The sequence below is a fragment of the Anomaloglossus baeobatrachus genome, chromosome 10, assembly GCF_048569485.1.
Source record: "Anomaloglossus baeobatrachus isolate aAnoBae1 chromosome 10, aAnoBae1.hap1, whole genome shotgun sequence".
NCBI classification, from domain to species: Eukaryota; Metazoa; Chordata; class Amphibia; order Anura; family Aromobatidae; genus Anomaloglossus; species Anomaloglossus baeobatrachus.
In genome coordinates this window covers 197804720-197820836 of record NC_134362.1, presented here as the reverse complement: position 1 = coordinate 197820836, position 16117 = coordinate 197804720, and the positions used below count along the sequence as shown (strand labels likewise).

At 53.2% G+C, this 16117-nt stretch overlaps 2 protein-coding genes across 7 annotated transcripts in view; one reads left to right on the top strand and one right to left on the bottom strand.

Moving 5' to 3' along the window:
• The window catches only part of CEP89 (centrosomal protein 89), a 221722-nt gene that overhangs the window by 29115 nt on the left and 176490 nt on the right, over positions 1-16117 (bottom strand). The gene's annotated exons all lie outside the window — the stretch shown is intronic.
• The window catches only part of LOC142254803 (E3 ubiquitin-protein ligase RNF182-like), a 112375-nt gene that overhangs the window by 22321 nt on the left and 73937 nt on the right, over positions 1-16117 (top strand). The gene's annotated exons all lie outside the window — the stretch shown is intronic.

Genomic DNA, 16117 nt, shown 5'->3' with positions numbered 1-16117 from the left:
GCTCAGCCTCTTTTGTAGAGAATGCAATCTGCAGTACCTGAAAATGTCCACTATACAGTATACGGCGCTGTTTTCCTAGATCTGTAGACTGTATATCCGGCCCCTGCGGGGGCTGCAATCAGGTGGGGGGTGCCAATGGACAGGTCGTCAAATATCTCAAAATGCTACGTGTGAATCCGGTCTGATGATTAGAGCAATATTGCCTCTTCTTCATCCATTTTAAGCACTGGGGGGGTTAAAATGCACAGCTCAGTCACAAATTCTCATTGGCGCCGGTCGGCTCCAATTATTGTAATTAGTTACTGCCTTTTGCTATTACCAGAGCGAAAAAAAAGAAAATAGAAAAAAAAAAAAAAAGTCATTTTATCCATTATGAACAAAGCGTGGGATCTTTAATGGTGCAATCATGTTAAGGGCATTAAAAAAATGGAAAATCTATCAAAGCCGAATCCACTAGAGATGACTTCATTGTAGATTATGGTTAATCATGGACCGGCGGCGGTGGAGTAATTGCATGGGCCTCAATAGAAGCGGGCAGTGGCCTGCGCCAATCTCAGGTACTTCACTGCCCGCTACAAAAGGCGCCGATGAAAAGAAGGCGGCCGGGGGTCCGCGGTGACCACATCCATGAAAAACCGGCTTCTCTATTAATTAGCGACTATGTCACAAACTAATTAGTTGTTTAATGCTTTATATTGCACTGGGTTATTCCTCCCCCCACCCGAAAAGTTATCCCCTATCCACAGCATTGGCACTTGCTAATTGTTGGGGGATTGACTACTGGGACCACCTAATATTGGGGCTCTGGAAGCACAAGAACCGGGCTCTGCAGCTCTCTCCTGTTCAGAGCGGTGGCGCGCATGCTCGGCCCGAGATTGAGCATGCGCACCTCTAATATTGCCACTTGTTAATTGTCAGGGGTTGGACTATTGGAGCCACCTAATATTGGGGCTCTGGAAGCGCAAGAACCGGGCTCTGCAGCTCTCTCCTGTTCAGAGCGGTGGCGCGCATGCTCGGCCCGAGATTGAGCATGCGCACCTCTAATATTGCCACTTGTTAATTGTCAGGGGTTGGACTATTGGAGCCACCTAATATTGGGGCTCTGGAAGCGCAAGAACCGGGCTCTGCAGCTCTCCCCTGTTCGGAGCAGTGGTGCACATGTTCGGTCTAAGATTGAGCATGCGCACCTCCGATATTGCCACTTGCTAATTGTCGGGTTGGGCTATTGGAGCCACCTAATATTGGGGCACTGGAAGCACAAGAACCGGGCTCTGCAGTTTTCTCCTGTTCGAAGTGGTGGTGCGCATGCTCGGCCCGAGATTGAGCATGCGCACCTCCGATATTGCCACTTGTTAATTGTCAGGGGTTTGACTATTGGAACCACCTAATATTGGGGCTCTGGAAGCGCAAGAACTGGGGTCTGCAGCTTTCTCGTGGCATGCTCGGCCCGAGATTGAGCATGCGCACCTCCAATATTGCCACTTACTAATTGTCAGGGATTTGACTATTGGAACCACCTAATATTCTGGCTCTGAAAGTGCAAGAAACAGGCTCTGCAGCTTTCTCCTGTTTGGAGCGGTGGTGCGCATGCTCGGCCCGAGATTGAGCATGCGCACCTCCGATATTGCCACTTGTTAATTGTCAGGGGTTTGTCTATTGGAACCACCTAATATTCTGGCTCTGAAAGTGCAAGAAACAGGCTCTGCAGCTTTCTCCTGTTTGGAGCGGTGGTGCGCATGCTCGGCCCGAGATTGAGCATGCGCACCTCCGATATTGCCACTTGTTAATTGTCAGGGGTTTGTCTATTGGAACCACCTAATATTAAGGCTCTGGAAGCATAAGAACTGGGCTCTGCAGCTTTCTCCTGCTCGGAGCGGTGGTGCGCATGCTCGGCTCGAGATTGGCAATATTGGAGGTGCGTATGCTCAATTGCTAATTGTGAAGGGTTTGACTACTGGGACCACTTAAGATTGGGGCTTTGGAAGCGCCAGAACCGGACTCTGCAGCTTTCTCCTGTTCGGAGTGGTGGTGCGCATGCTCGGCCTGAGATCGAGCATGCGCACCTCTGATTCACTCAAGATGGGGCTGCAGATCCGGATTCTGGCGCATCTAGAGACCCAACCTACGTCAAAGCACTACAGCCCCCACAGTATCCCGTATGGATTGGTAATTACTTTTTTTTTTGAGGGGGGTTGTAGAATACCCCTTTCATTTTCTTTTTACATTAATGCATGCATTTTGGGCTAAAGAAGGGAATTTTGTTTACTTACCGTAAATTCCTTTTCTTCTAGCTCCTATTGGGAGACCCACACAATTGGGTGTATAGCTTCTGCCTCCAGAGGCCACACAAAGTATTACACTTTAAAAAGTGTAACCCCTCCCCTCTGCCTATACACCCTCCCGTGCATCACGGGCTCCTCAGTTTTGGTGCAAAAGCAGGAAGGAGGAAAGTTATAAATTGGTCTAAGGTAAATTCAATCCGAAGGATGTTCGGAGAACTGAAACCATGAACCAAAGAACAATTCAACATGAACAACATGTGTACACAAAAGAACAACAGCCCGAAGGGAACAGGGGCGGGTGCTGGGTCTCCCAATAGGAGCTAGAAGAAAAGGAATTTACGGTAAGTAAACAAAATTCCCTTCTTCTTTGTCGCTCCATTGGGAGACCCAGACAATTGGGACGTCCAAAAGCAGTCCCTGAGTGGGTAAAAGAATACCCCAATAAAAAGAGCCGACAACGGCCCCCTCTTACAGGTGGGCAACCGCCGCCTGAAGGACTCGCCTACCTAGGCTGGCATCTGCCGAAGCATAGGCATGCACCTGATAGTGTTTCGTGAAAGTGTGCAGACTCGACCAGGTAGCTGCCTGACACACCTGCTGAGCCGTAGCCTGGTGCCGCAAAGCCCAGGATGCACCCACGGCTCTGGTAGAATGGGCTTTCAGCCCTGCAGGAATCGGAAGCCCAGAAGAACGGTAGGCTTCAAGAATCGGTTCCTTGTTCCACCGAGCCAAGGTTGACTTGGAAGCCTGCGACCCCTTACGCTGGCCAGCGACAAGGACAAAGAGCGCATCAGAACGGCGCAGGGGCGCCGTGCGAGAAATGTAGAGCCGGAGTGCTCTCACTAGATCTAACAAATGCAACTCCTTTTCACATTGGTGAACTGGATGAGGACAAAATGAAGGTAAGGAGCTATCCTGATTGAGATGAAAAGGGGATACCACCTTAGGGAGAAATTCCGGGACCGGACGCAGAACCACCTTATCCTGGTGAAAAACCAGGAAGGGGGCTTTGCATGACAGCGCTGCCAACTCCGACACTCTACGGAGCGATGTGACTGCCACTAGAAAGACCACCTTCTGCGAAAGACGTGAAAGGGAGACATCCCGCAGTGGCTCGAAAGGTGGTTTCTGAAGAGCCTTTAGCACTCTGTTAAGATCCCGTGGTTCCAGCGGCCTCTTGTAAGGTGGGACTATGTGGCAAACTCCCTGCAGGAACGTGCGGACCTGCGGAAGCCTGGCTAGACGCTTTTGAAAAAATACGGATAGCGCCGATACTTGTCCCTTGAGAGAGCCGAGAGACAACCCCTTGTCCATTCCGGATTGAAGGAAAGAAAGAAAAGTGGGTAAGGCAAACGGCCAGGGGGTAAAACCCTGATCAGAGCACCAGGATAAGAAGATCCTCCAAGTCCTATGATAGATCTTGGCGGACGTTGGTTTCCTGGCCTGTCTCATAGTGGCAATGACATCTTGAGATAAGCCTGAGGACGCTAGGAGCCAGGACTCAATGGCCACACAGTCAGTTTGAGGGCCGCAGAATTCAGATGGAAAAATGGCCCTTGAGACAGCAAGTCTGGTCGGTCTGGGAGTGCCCACGGTTGACCCACCGTGAGGTGCCACAGATCCGGGTACCACGACCTCCTCGGCCAGTCTGGAGCGACGAGGATGGCGCGGCGGCAGTCGGACTTGATCTTGCGTAACACTCTGGGCAGCATTGCCAGAGGAGGAAATACATAAGGCAGTCGAAACTGCGACCAATCCTGAACTAATGCATCCGCCGCCAGAGTTCTGTGATCTGAAGGGAGGACTCTGTCGGAGTCCCGGTTCCCTGAGCCCTGTGGTGGAGAAAAAACGCTCCCCACCCTGACAGACTCGCGTCCGTCGTGACCACAGCCCAGGATGGGGGCAGGAAGGATTTTCCCTTCGACAGAGAAGTGGGAAGAAGCCACCACTGAAGAGAGGTTTTGGCTGCCAGAGAAAGGGAGACGTTCCTGTCTAGGGACGTCGACCTCCTGTCCCATTTGCGGAGAATGTCCCATTGGAGTGGACGCAGATGAAACTGCGCGAAGGGGACTGCCTCCATCGCTGCCACCATCTTCCCCAGGAAGTGCATGAGGCGCCTCAAGGGGTGTGACTGGGCCCGAAGGAGAGAGTACACCCCAGCTTGCAGCGAACGCTGTTTGTCCAGCGGAAGCTTGACTATCGCTGAGAGAGTATGAAACTCCATCCCGAGGTAAGTCAGTGATTGGGCCGGAGTCAATTTTGACTTTGGGAAATTGATGATCCACCCGAACCTCTGGAGAGTCTCCAGAGCTACGGCCAGGCTGTGTTGACATGCCACCCGGGAGGGTGCTTTGACCAGGAGATCGTCTAAGTAAGGGATCACCGAGTGGCCCTGAGAGTGCAGGACTGCCACAACGGATGCCATGACCTTGGTGAAGACCCGTGGGGCTGTCGCCAGGCCAAAAGGCAGTGCCACAAACTGAAGGTGTTCGTCCCCAATGGCGAAACGCAGGAAGCGTTGATGCTCTGGTGCGATCGGCACATGGAGATAGGCATCCCTGATGTCGATTGATGCTAGGAAGTCTCCTTGTGACATCGAAGCGATGACAGAGCGGAGGGATTCCATGCGAAACCGTCTGGTTCTCACATGTCTGTTGAGCAATTTGAGGTCCAAAACGGGACGGAATGATCCGTCCTTTTTTTTTTTTTTTTTGGCACCACGAACAGGTTGGAGTAAAAACCGCGACCACGTTCCTGAAGGGGAACGGGGATCACAACTCCTTCTGACTTCAGAGTGTCCACCGCCTGAGCAAGTGCATCGGCTCGCTCGGGGGGCGGAGATGTTCTGAAGAAACGAGTCGGAGGACGAGAGCAGAACTCTATCCTGTAAATATGAGACAGAATGTCTCTCACCCATCGGTCTTGTACATGTGGCCACCAGGCGTCGCCAAAGCGGGAGAGCCTGCCACCGACCGAGGATGCGGTTTGTGGAGGCTGAAAGTCATGAGGAGGCCGCCTTGGAGACGGTGCCTCCGGCGGTCTTTGGAGGACGTGACTTAGACCTCCATGCAGAAGAGTTCCTCTGGCTCTTCCGTGGCCTGTTGGACGAGGATGATTGGGATCTGGCTGAGGGCCGAAAGGACTGAAACCTCGCCTGAATTTTCCGTTGCTGAGGTCTTTTTGGCTTGGATTGGGGTAAGGACGAGTCCTTTCCCTTAGATTGCTTAATAATTTCATCCAATTGCTCGCCAAACAATCGGTCGCCCGAAAAAGGCAAACCGGTCAAGAACTTCTTGGAAGCAGAGTCTGCCTTCCATTCGCGTAGCCACATGGCCCTGCGGACTGCCACCGAATTGGCGGATGCTACCGCTGTACGGCTAGCAGAGTCCAGGACGGCGTTCATGGCGTAGGACGAAAAAGCCGACGCCTGAGAAGTCAAGGACGCTACTTGCGGAGCAGAGGTACGTGTGACCGCATTAATCTCAGACAGACAAGCTGAGATAGCTTGGAGTGCCCACACGGCTGCAAAGGCCGGGGCGAAAGACGCGCCTGTGGCTTCAAAGATGGATTTCATTAGGAGCTCTGCCTGTCAGTGGCATCCTTGAGCGATGAACCGTCAGCCACTGCTACTACGGATCTAGCCGCCAGTCTAGAGACTGGAGGATCCACCTTGGGACATTGAGCCCAACCCTTGACTACGTCAGAGGGGAAGGGGTAACGTGTGTCATTAAGGCGCTTAGAAAAGCGCTTGTCTGGATAAGCTCTGTGCTTCTGGACAGCATCTCTGAAGTTCCTTCGCACAAAGCAGAAAACTGGTGAGCCAGTGATCCCACTGGGGGTGTATAGCCAGAAGGGGAGGGGCCTTACACTTTTTAGTGTAATGCTTTGTGTGGCCTCCGGAGGCAGTAGCTATACACCCAATCGTCTGGGTCTCCCAATGGAGCGCCGAAGAAAGCACTCCGTGTACGTTTGGGAAACCTACACTGGTGTTTCTCCTGCTGTGAAGCCGACTCCTCTATAGGTGGAGTTGGGGGAGAAAGATCTAGCACCTGGTTGATTGACGCTATAAGGTCATTTACTATGGCGTCCCCTTCAGGTGTATCAAGATTGAGAGCAACGTCAGGGTCAGAGTCCTGGGCTGCGACCTCCGCCTCATCCTCCAGAGAGTCCTCAAGCTGAGACCCCGAACAGCGTGATGAAGTCGGGGAAGATTCCCAGCGAGCCCGCTTAGCCGGTCTGGGACTGCGGTCCGTGCCGGAGTCCTCCACGTGATACCTAGGGGCCACCCCAGGAGCATGCTGCGGCGCAGACCGAGATGGGCCTGGGGGCGATGATCCCGCAGTGCCCGGGGCCTGTGTAAGGGCCGGTCTGGACTGTAAGGCTTCTAGTATCTTAGCAGACCATTTGTCCATAGACTGAGCCATGGATTGTGAAAGTGACTCAGAGAGTTTCTCAGCTAAAACTGCAAACTCTGTCCCTGCCACCTGGACAGTGGAAGCCGGCGGTTCTACCTGGGCCGAGGGTCCCACCAGTGCCCGAGGCTCCGGCTGAGCGAGTGCCACAGGGCCCGAGCATTGCTCACAGTGAGGGTAGGTGGAACCTGCAGGTAGCATAGCCGCACAAGAGGTACAGGTTGCAAAATAACCCTGTGTCTTGGTACCCTTGCTCCTTGTGACCGACATGCTGTTCTCTCCTAGGAGAGTAATCACTGAGGGTATATAGCCAAGGGCTAAACACTGAGGCCGAACCTAGAAAATGTATACAAATATAATATATATATATACAGTTCGGCACCCTAGGGGGACCAGCACCGGGTGACCGGTGTGGCTTACCGACCGCCCAGAGCGGTGTGTGTCCACCAGATTCCCTGCCTTGGGTCTCCCAGAGCTGCAGCCAGAAGTCCTCCACCGGCAGAATGTGTTTAAAACATGGCTGCCGGCGTTCTAAGGGGAGGAGGGAGCCGTGGGCGTGCCTCAATAAGTGCGGGAATCTGGTGCCCCAGAGTGATGAGTGAGGGGGGAGGAGGACACTAAAGTATGCTCCAGCCCTCACAGTCGCCGTCAGGCCGACCGTCCCGCCCTTACCCCTGACTGGCAGGCCCGGGGGCAGGAGTTTAATGCACTAGGCCGCAAAAGCCGGGGACTAAATTTAATACCGCGGCCGGCAAGCAGGCGCGGTCGGCGCGGTAGTCCCGGTCGTCACACAAAAACAGCAGCCGCTGCAGCGTCTGAGACCAAGTGCTCCATGAACCGTCCCCAAGGGGACACAGAGTACCTTTATGATGCAGGGCCTGTCCCTGATGATATCCAGCCTCCTGTCCGTCAGATTCCCCCAGGGGCTGCGGAGGGAGCCCGGTCCCAGTGCATGGTGACCGGTTAGGATCCCACTTCTCCCAGAGCCTCTAAGGGATGGGGAAGGAAAACGGCATGTGGCTCCAGCCTTTGTACCCGCAATGGGTACCTCAACCTTAACAGCACCGCCGACTTAGTGGGGTGAGAAGGGAGCATGCCGGGAGCCCTGGGGCCCTCTTTTCTTCCATCCGATACAATCAGCAGCTGCTGCTGACTAAAATGGGAGCTTGAGTGAATGTGTGCTACCTTCAACACAAAGCACAAAACTGAGGAGTCCGTGATGCACGGGAGGGTGTATAGGCAGAGGGGAGGGGTTACACTTTTTAAAGTGTAATACTTTGTGTGGCCTCCGGAGGCAGAAGCTATACACCCAATTGTCTGGGTCTCCCAATGGAGCGACAAAGAAAATAAGCTTTGCTATTGGATTTATTTAAAAATGTTGCATCCTAAAAACGTTTTGCTGAATGAGTTGACAAGGAATCAGTCAGTGAGCTCATTCTAACTGGGAGCTTGTAACTTTTTTTTTTCTGTCCTCCTCTGTACTGATTTAATGTCACACCACCACATCACAAGTTGAGCTGAACTTTGATGTGGTCATCAATTTAGCTGGGAAAAAAAATGGACAAAAAAAAGAGAATTTTGTTTACTTACCGTAAATTCTTTTTCTTATAGTTCCGTATTGGGAGACCCAGACATTGGGTGTATAGCTTCTGCCTCCGGAGGAGACACAAAGTACTACACTAAAAAGTGTAGCTCCTCCCTCTGAGCTTATACACCCCTTGGATAACCAGATCTAGCCAGTTTAGTGCAAAAGCTGAAGGAGAATAGCCACCCACAAGTAAAGACAGAGCAAGAACCGGAACAACCGGAGACTCTGTCCACGACAACAGCCGGTGATAACACGCGGAACAAGAAACTGCCAACAGGCAACAGGGAGGGTGCTGGGTCTCCCAATACGGAACTATAAGAAAAAGAATTTACGGTAAGTAAACAAAATTCTCTTTTTCTTTATCGTTCCTATGGGAGACCCAGACATTGGGACGTCTCAAAGCAGTCCATGGGTGGGAATAAACAGAAAAACTGAGAAGTAGGCGGAGCCTAACTTCACAAATGGGCGACAGCCGCCTGAAGGATGCATCTGCCCAAGCTCGCATCTGCCGAAGCATGAGCATGCACTTGGTAGTGCTTTGAAAAGGTATGCAGGCTAGTCCAAGTGGCAGCCTGACAGACCTGCTGAGCCTTAGCCTGGTGCCTGAAAGCCCAAGAGGCACCGACAGCTCTGGTCGAGTGTGCCTTGATCCCCGGTGGGGGAGGCACCTGAGTACACTGGTAGGCATCGGAAATGGCCGATCTAATCCAACGAGCTAAGGTCGGCTTAGAAGCCGAGAGGCCCTTACGCCGACCTGTGGTTAGCACAAAAAGAGAGGTGCACCGTCTAAGAGCAGCGGTGCGAGACACATAGATCCGGAGCGCCCGCACCAGATCCAGAGTATGCAACGCTTTTTCAAAGCGATGAACAGGAGCCGGACAAAAGGAAGGCAGGGAAATGTCCTGGTTAAGGTGGAAAGGAGAAACCACCTTAGGGAGAAAGTCCGGAGTCGGACGGAGAACCACCTTGTCTTGATGAAAAACCAAAAAGGTGACTCCGAAGAGACCGCAGCCAAATCAGAGACTCTCCTGAGGGAAGTTATGGCCAGTAGAAAGACCACTTTCTCTGAAAGACGAGACAAAGAAACCTCCCTAAGAGGGTCAAAGGGGGGTTTCTGCAAGGCCATGAGGACTAAATTGAGGTCCCAGGGATCCAAGGGCCGCCGGTAAGGCGGAATGATGTGAGACGCGCCCTGCATGAAGGTGCAGACCTGAGCCAGCCGGGCGATACGCCGCTGGAACAGCACTGACAGAGCCGAGACTTGTCCCTTGAGGGAATTAAGGGATAGTCCTAGCTGCAGACCGGACTGTAGAAAGGACAGAAGGGTCGGCAAAGAAAAAGGCCAAGGAGCATGGCCGGAAAAGCGACACCAGGACCGGAAAATTCTCCAGGTCCTGTGATAGATTTTGGCCGAGGAAGACTTCCGAGCCCGAGTCATAGTGGAGATGACTTCAGGAGGAATACCAGAAGCCGTCAAGATCCAGGACTCAAGAGCCACGCCGTCAATCTGAGAGCCGCAGAATTCTGGCGGAAAAACGGACCTTGTGAGAGAAGGTCTGGACGGTCCGAAAGATGCCACGGCACCTCTACGGACAGATGGAGCAGGTCTGGGTACCAAGCTCGCCTAGGCCAGTCCGGAGCAATGAGGATGACCCGACGGCCCTCCATTCTGATCTTGCGCAGAACTCTGGGCAAGAGAGCTAGAGGGGGAAACACGTAGGACAGACGAAACTGGGACCAATCTTGAACCAGAGCGTCCGCTGCAAAGGCCTGAGGATCGTGGGAGCGAGCCACGTAAACCGGAACCTTGTTGTTGTGCCGGGATGCCATTAGATCCACTTCCGGAGTGCCCCACTTGCGGCAGATTGACTGAAACACTGCTGGATGCAGGGACCACTCGCCACTGTCCACGGTTTGACGGCTGAGATAATCTGCTTCCCAGTTTTCCACGCCTGGGATGTGGACTGCGGATATGGTGGACTTGGAGTCCTCCGTCCATTGAAGGATGCGTTGAACCTCCAACATTGCCAGGCGGCTGCGTGTCCCGCCTTGGTGATTGATGTAGGCAACCGCTGTCGCGTTGTCTGACTGGACTCGGATGTGCTTGCCCGCCAACAGGTGGTGAAAGGCTAGGAGAGCTAGAAGCACAGCTCTGGTTTCCAGCCCATTGATCGAGAGGGCTGATTCGGACGGAGTCCAAGTGCCCTGTGCTCGGTGGTGGAGACATACCGCTCCCCAGCCGGATAGACTGGCATCCGTGGTGAGGATCACCCAGGACGGGGCCAGGAAGGAGCGTCCCTGAGACAGAGAGAGAGGCCGAAGCCACCACTGAAGGGAGCCCCTGGTCTGTGGCGACAGAGCCACTAGCCTGTGCAAGGAGGAAGTCCGCTTGTCCCAACAGCGGAGAATGTCCAGCTGCAGAGGACGCAGATGGAACTGGGCAAAGGGAACAGCCTCCATTGACGCCACCATCTGACCCAGCACCTGCATCAGGTGCCTGATGGAATGACGGCGGGGCCTCAGCAGAGAGCGCACCGCCAGATGGAGGGACTGCTGTTTGACTAAGGGCAGCTTCACAAGTGCCGGCAGAGTCTCGAACTGCATCCCTAGGTACGTGAGCCTCTGGGTCGGAGTCAGAGTGGATTTGGGCAGATTGACAAGCCACCCGAATTGGACTAGAGTGGCGAGAGTGAGCGAGACACTCCGCTGACAGTCTGCACTGGATGAAGCCTTGACTAGAAGGTCGTCCAGGTAAGGAGTCACTGCCAACCCCTGGAGGTGCAGAACCGCAACCACTGCTGCCATGACCTTGGTGAATACTTGAGGGGCCGTGGCTAACCCGAAGGGGAGAGCCACGAATTGGAAATGTTCCTCTCCGATTGCAAAACGTAGCCAACGCTGGTGTAAAACTGCAATTGGCACATGCAGATAGGCATCTCTGATGTCGATGGATGCCTGGAAATCTCCTTGGGTCATTGAGGCAATGACTGATCGCAGAGACTCCATGCGAAAATGCCGCACCTGAACATGCTTGTTGAGAAGCTTGAGATCCAGGATGGGCCGGAAGGAACCGTCCTTTTTGGGGACTAGGAAGAGGTTTGAGTAGAAACCTCTGAACCGTTCCCGGGCGGGAACCGGTACAATTACTCCGTTGGCCTGCAAGGATGCCACGGCCTGAGAGAAGGCGGCGGCCTTGGAGCAGGGGGGAGTTGACAGAAAAAATCTGTTTGGCGGGCTGGAAGAGAATTCTATCCTGTAGCCGTGGGAGATGATATCCCGCACCCACTGATCGGAGACGTGTTGAAACCACACGTCGCCAAAGTGGGAGAGCCTGCCACCGACTAAGGACGTTGCTGGTGCGACCAGATAGTCAAGAGGAGGCTGCCTTAGTGGCAGCAGCTCCTGCGGTCTTCTGTGGACGCGCCTTTGTGCGCCAGTTGGGTTTTTGGTCCTTGGCTGAGTTAGTGGACGAGGCCGAGGGCTTAGAGGATGACCAGTTGGAGGAACGAAAGGAACGAAACCTCGACTGGTTCCTACCCTGGGCAGGTTTCCTGGTTTTAGTTTGTGGCATGGAAGTACTCTTCCCGCCAGTAGCTTCCTTAATAATTTCATCCAGTTGTTCACCGAATAGCCTTGATCCAGCAAAAGGGAGTCCAGCAAGGTACTTCTTTGAAGAAGCATCTGCCTTCCACTCTCGAAGCCACAAGATCCTGCGGATAGCGAGGGAATTAGCCGAAGCCACCGCAGTGCGGTGAGAAGCCTCCAGCATGGCAGACATGGCATAGGATGAAAAAGCTGAAGCTTGGGAAGTTAAGGCAACCATTTCGGGCATAGATTCCCTGGTGAGGGAATGCATCTCCTCTAGAGAAGCAGAGATGGCTTTGAGAGCCCACACTGCTGCAAAAGATGGGGAGAACGAGGCCCCTGCCGCCTCATATACAGATTTGGCCAGAAGGTCAACCTGGCGGTCAGTGGAATCCTTAAGAGAGGTGCCATCAGCCACCGACACAACGGTCCGGGCTGAGAGTCTAGACACCGGAGGGTCTACCTTTGGTGAATGAGCCCACTCCTTGACCACCTCAGGTGGAAAGGGAAAACGGTCATCAGAACCACGCTTCGGGAAGCGTTTGTCAGGACAGGCCCTGGGCTTGGTCACAGTGGCCTGAAAACTGGAGTGGTTAAAGAACACACTCCTTGTCCTCTTAGGCGAGGTAAACTGGTGCTTTTCTGCCAGAGAGGGTTGCTCCTCTGATACTGGCGGATTGAGATCCAGTACAGAATTAATGGACGCAATCAAATCACTAACATCTGAGTCACTTTCGGACAGATCAATGGGGCACATGGAGGTAGCCTCCGAGCCCCCAGTAAAGGCATCCTCCTCGTCCTGTGAGTCAGCTCGTGAATCAGAGCCGCGGGACGAGGAAGGAGAGGGGACCCTGCGTCTCCTTTTAGGAGGACGGGGTCTGGGACCAGATGAAGAATCCTCTGTGAGCTCCGCTGAGAGAGTCCTAGCAACAGAGGCGCCCTGAGAAGGGGGCTGATGCATGTTCAGCAAAGTCCTGGACAGCTGTCCCATGGAGTCGGCAAAAGACTGGGAGATAGACCTAGAGAAGGATTCTACCCAAGCCGGGGGTTCAGCCACAGGAGCCGGAGCAGCCTGAGAGACCACTGTGGGTGCGATTCCAGGCTGAGGCATTGTCAGGTTAGAGCAGGCATCACAATGTGGATAGGTGCTCGGTTCAGGCAGTAGGAGCTTACATGCAGTGCATACTGAAAACAGCTTTGGAGCCTTGCTCCTCGTGTGAGACATGCTGCTGGAGTGGGGGCTCTGAGCCAGAATGACCCCCAGAGAGTATATAAGAAGGTCCACAACCGGAGGTTGTGGCTTACCAGACCGTTTGTGTGCCCTCCAGATCCCACAGCCCGGACCCCCAAGCAGCTTAGCAGGGATGCTGCAGCCAGCGCTGATCGCAGAGAAAAACGCTGATAAAATGGCGCCGGAGCGAGGAGAGGGGGCGGGACCTGCTCTGAGAGCGGGATCTGGAGGGCCAAGGAGACTTACAGGGGAGGGGACATGTACTCAGAGAGGAGTGTCCCTCCCCTGTGCCGAACGGCTGCTGGGCGGAGCCGCACTGTCCCTCTGCATGATTGACATGCGAGGGCAGTGAAATCGAAAGTAGGCCTCCGGCGAAGCCGGGGCCTAAATTTGAGCCATGCGGACGGCGCGCAGGCCCCATCGGCGCGGTTCTCAGGCGACAACCAGAGAACCGGCCGGAAATGTCAGAAAAGTTACACAGCACACTCTCCCACCATAATAAAGTACCGGGACCCCCCGAATATAAACGTCTCAGGTACTTAGCTTGCTGAGACGCAGGGTTCCAAGTCCCTGGGGATGAATGCTCCGGTCCAGCAGGATCCTGAAGGGCTGCGGATGGAGACCGGTCTCCTGCAAAGCATGGAGAACCGTGCTGGCTCCCACTTCAAGCCAGAGCCCGAGGGATGGTGAAGGAGCGTGGCATGTAAGGCTCCAGCCTTGGAATTAACCTTAACAACACCGCCGACACAGTGGGGTGAGAAGGGACATGCCGGGGGTCCAGGCTTGGACCCGCTTTTCTTCAAAAACTTTCCAAAAATGAAAAATCAGATGAGAATGCATGTGTGGATGTATGCCTCCTGAACACAAAGCAATGAACTGGCTAGATCTGGTTCTCCAGGGGGTGTATAAGCTCAGAGGGAGGAGCTACACTTTTTAGTGTAGTACTTTGTGTGTCCTCCGGAGGCAGAAGCTATACACCCAATGTCTGGGTCTCCCATAGGAACGATAAAGAAATTAGCAAATTCTTCATCAGAGCAAGCTCGCTGATGGATTCTCAGTTAACTCATTCTGCAGCAAGGGGGAAAAAAAAAAAGAGCCTGTAATAATGAAATGATTATTTCAGTCCAAAATACATGCATTTAAGTTCCCCAAGGTGTCTACATCCCTTAAATGATGGCAATTCAAGGCAGGAAAAGTTGCATTTATGTACTTTTTTATTAATTTTGATTGGCTCTGGAAAAAAAAAAATGAGTATATGTGATCAGGGCCCCCGCAGGAAGACCACCCAGCCCTGTGTAAAGCCATAAGAAGGGAATTTTGTTTACTTACCGTAAATTCCTTTTCTTCTAGCTCCAATTGGGAGACCCAGACAATTGGGTGTATAGCTATTGCCTCTGGAGGCCACACAAAGTATTACACTTAAAAGTGTGAGGCCCCTCCCCTTCTGGCTATACACCCCCAGTGGGATCACTGGCTCACCAGTTTTAGTGCCAAAGCAAGAAGGAGGAAAGCCAATAACTGGTTTAAAGACCAATTCAATCCGAGGAAACATCGGAGAACAGGACCATACCACATGAACAACATGTGTACCCGAAAAAACAGAAAAACCCAGAGAAAACAGGGCGGGTGCTGGGTCTCCCAATTGGAGCTAGAAGAAAAGGAATTTACGGTAAGTAAACAAAATTCCCTTCTTCTTTGTCGCTCCATTGGGAGACCCAGACAATTGGGATGTCCAAAAGCAATCCCTGGGTGGGTAAAAGAATACCTCATGATAGGGCCGTCAAACGGCCCTCTCCTACAGGTGGCCAACCGCCGCCTGAATGACTTATCTACCTAGGCTGGCGTCTGCCGAAGCGTAGGTATGCATCAGATAATGCTTGGTAAAAGTAAGTAGACTCGACCAGGTGGGTGCCTGACACACCTGCTGAGCCGTAGCCTGGTGCCGTAATGCCCAGGATGCACCCACGGCTCTGGTAGAATGGGCCTTCGGCCTTGAGAGAACCAGAAGCCCAGTAGAACTGTAGGTTTCAAGAATTGGTTCCTCGATCCCCCGAGCAAGGGTGGATTTGGAAGCTTGCGACTGTTTACGCCGACCAGCGACAAGGACAAAGAGTGCATCCGGGTGGCGCAGGAGCGCCATGCGGGAAGTAGAACCTGAGTGCTCTCACCAGAACCAACAGATGCAAATCTTTCTGATATTGATGGACTGGACGAGGACACAAAGAAGGTGAGGTGATATCCTGATTGATATGAAAATGGGATACCACCTTAGGGAGAAATTCCGGAACCGGACGCAGAACTACCCTGTCCTGGTGAAGGACCAGGAAGGGAGTTTGTATGAGAGCGTTGCTAGCTCGGAAACTCTCCTAAGAGACGAGACCGTTACTAGAAGGCCACTTCCCGTGAAAAACGGGAAGGGAGACATCCTTCAAAGGCTCGAAAGGCGGCATCTGGAGAGCAATTAGAACCTTGTTCAGATCTCAGGGCTCTAACGGCCGCTTGTACGGAGTGCTGAGAAGACAAACTCCCCGTAGGAACGTGCGTACCTGAGGAGGTCGTCGTTTCTGAAAAAATACAGATAGCGCTGAGACTTGTCCCTAAAGGGAACTGAGCGACAACCCATTTTCCTACCTAGATTGCAGGAAGGAAGGAAACATAGACGATGCAACCGGCCAGGGAGAAACACCCTGCGCCGAGCACCGAGATAAGAACATCTTCCACGTCCTGTGGTCAATCTTGGCGGACGTTGGTATGCTAGCCTGTCTCATGGTGGCAACCACGTCCTGAGGTAATCCTGACGACACTAGGTTCCAGGACTCAATGCCACACCATCCGGTTGAGGGCCGTAGAATTCAAATGGAAGAATGGCCCTTGAGACAGCCAGTCTGATTGGTCTGGTAGTGCCCCCGGTTAGCCTACCGTGAGGCACCACAGAACCGAGTACCACAACATCCTCGGCCAATTTGTAGCGACGAGGATGGCGCGGCCGCAGTCGGTCTTGATCTAGCGCAGTACTCTG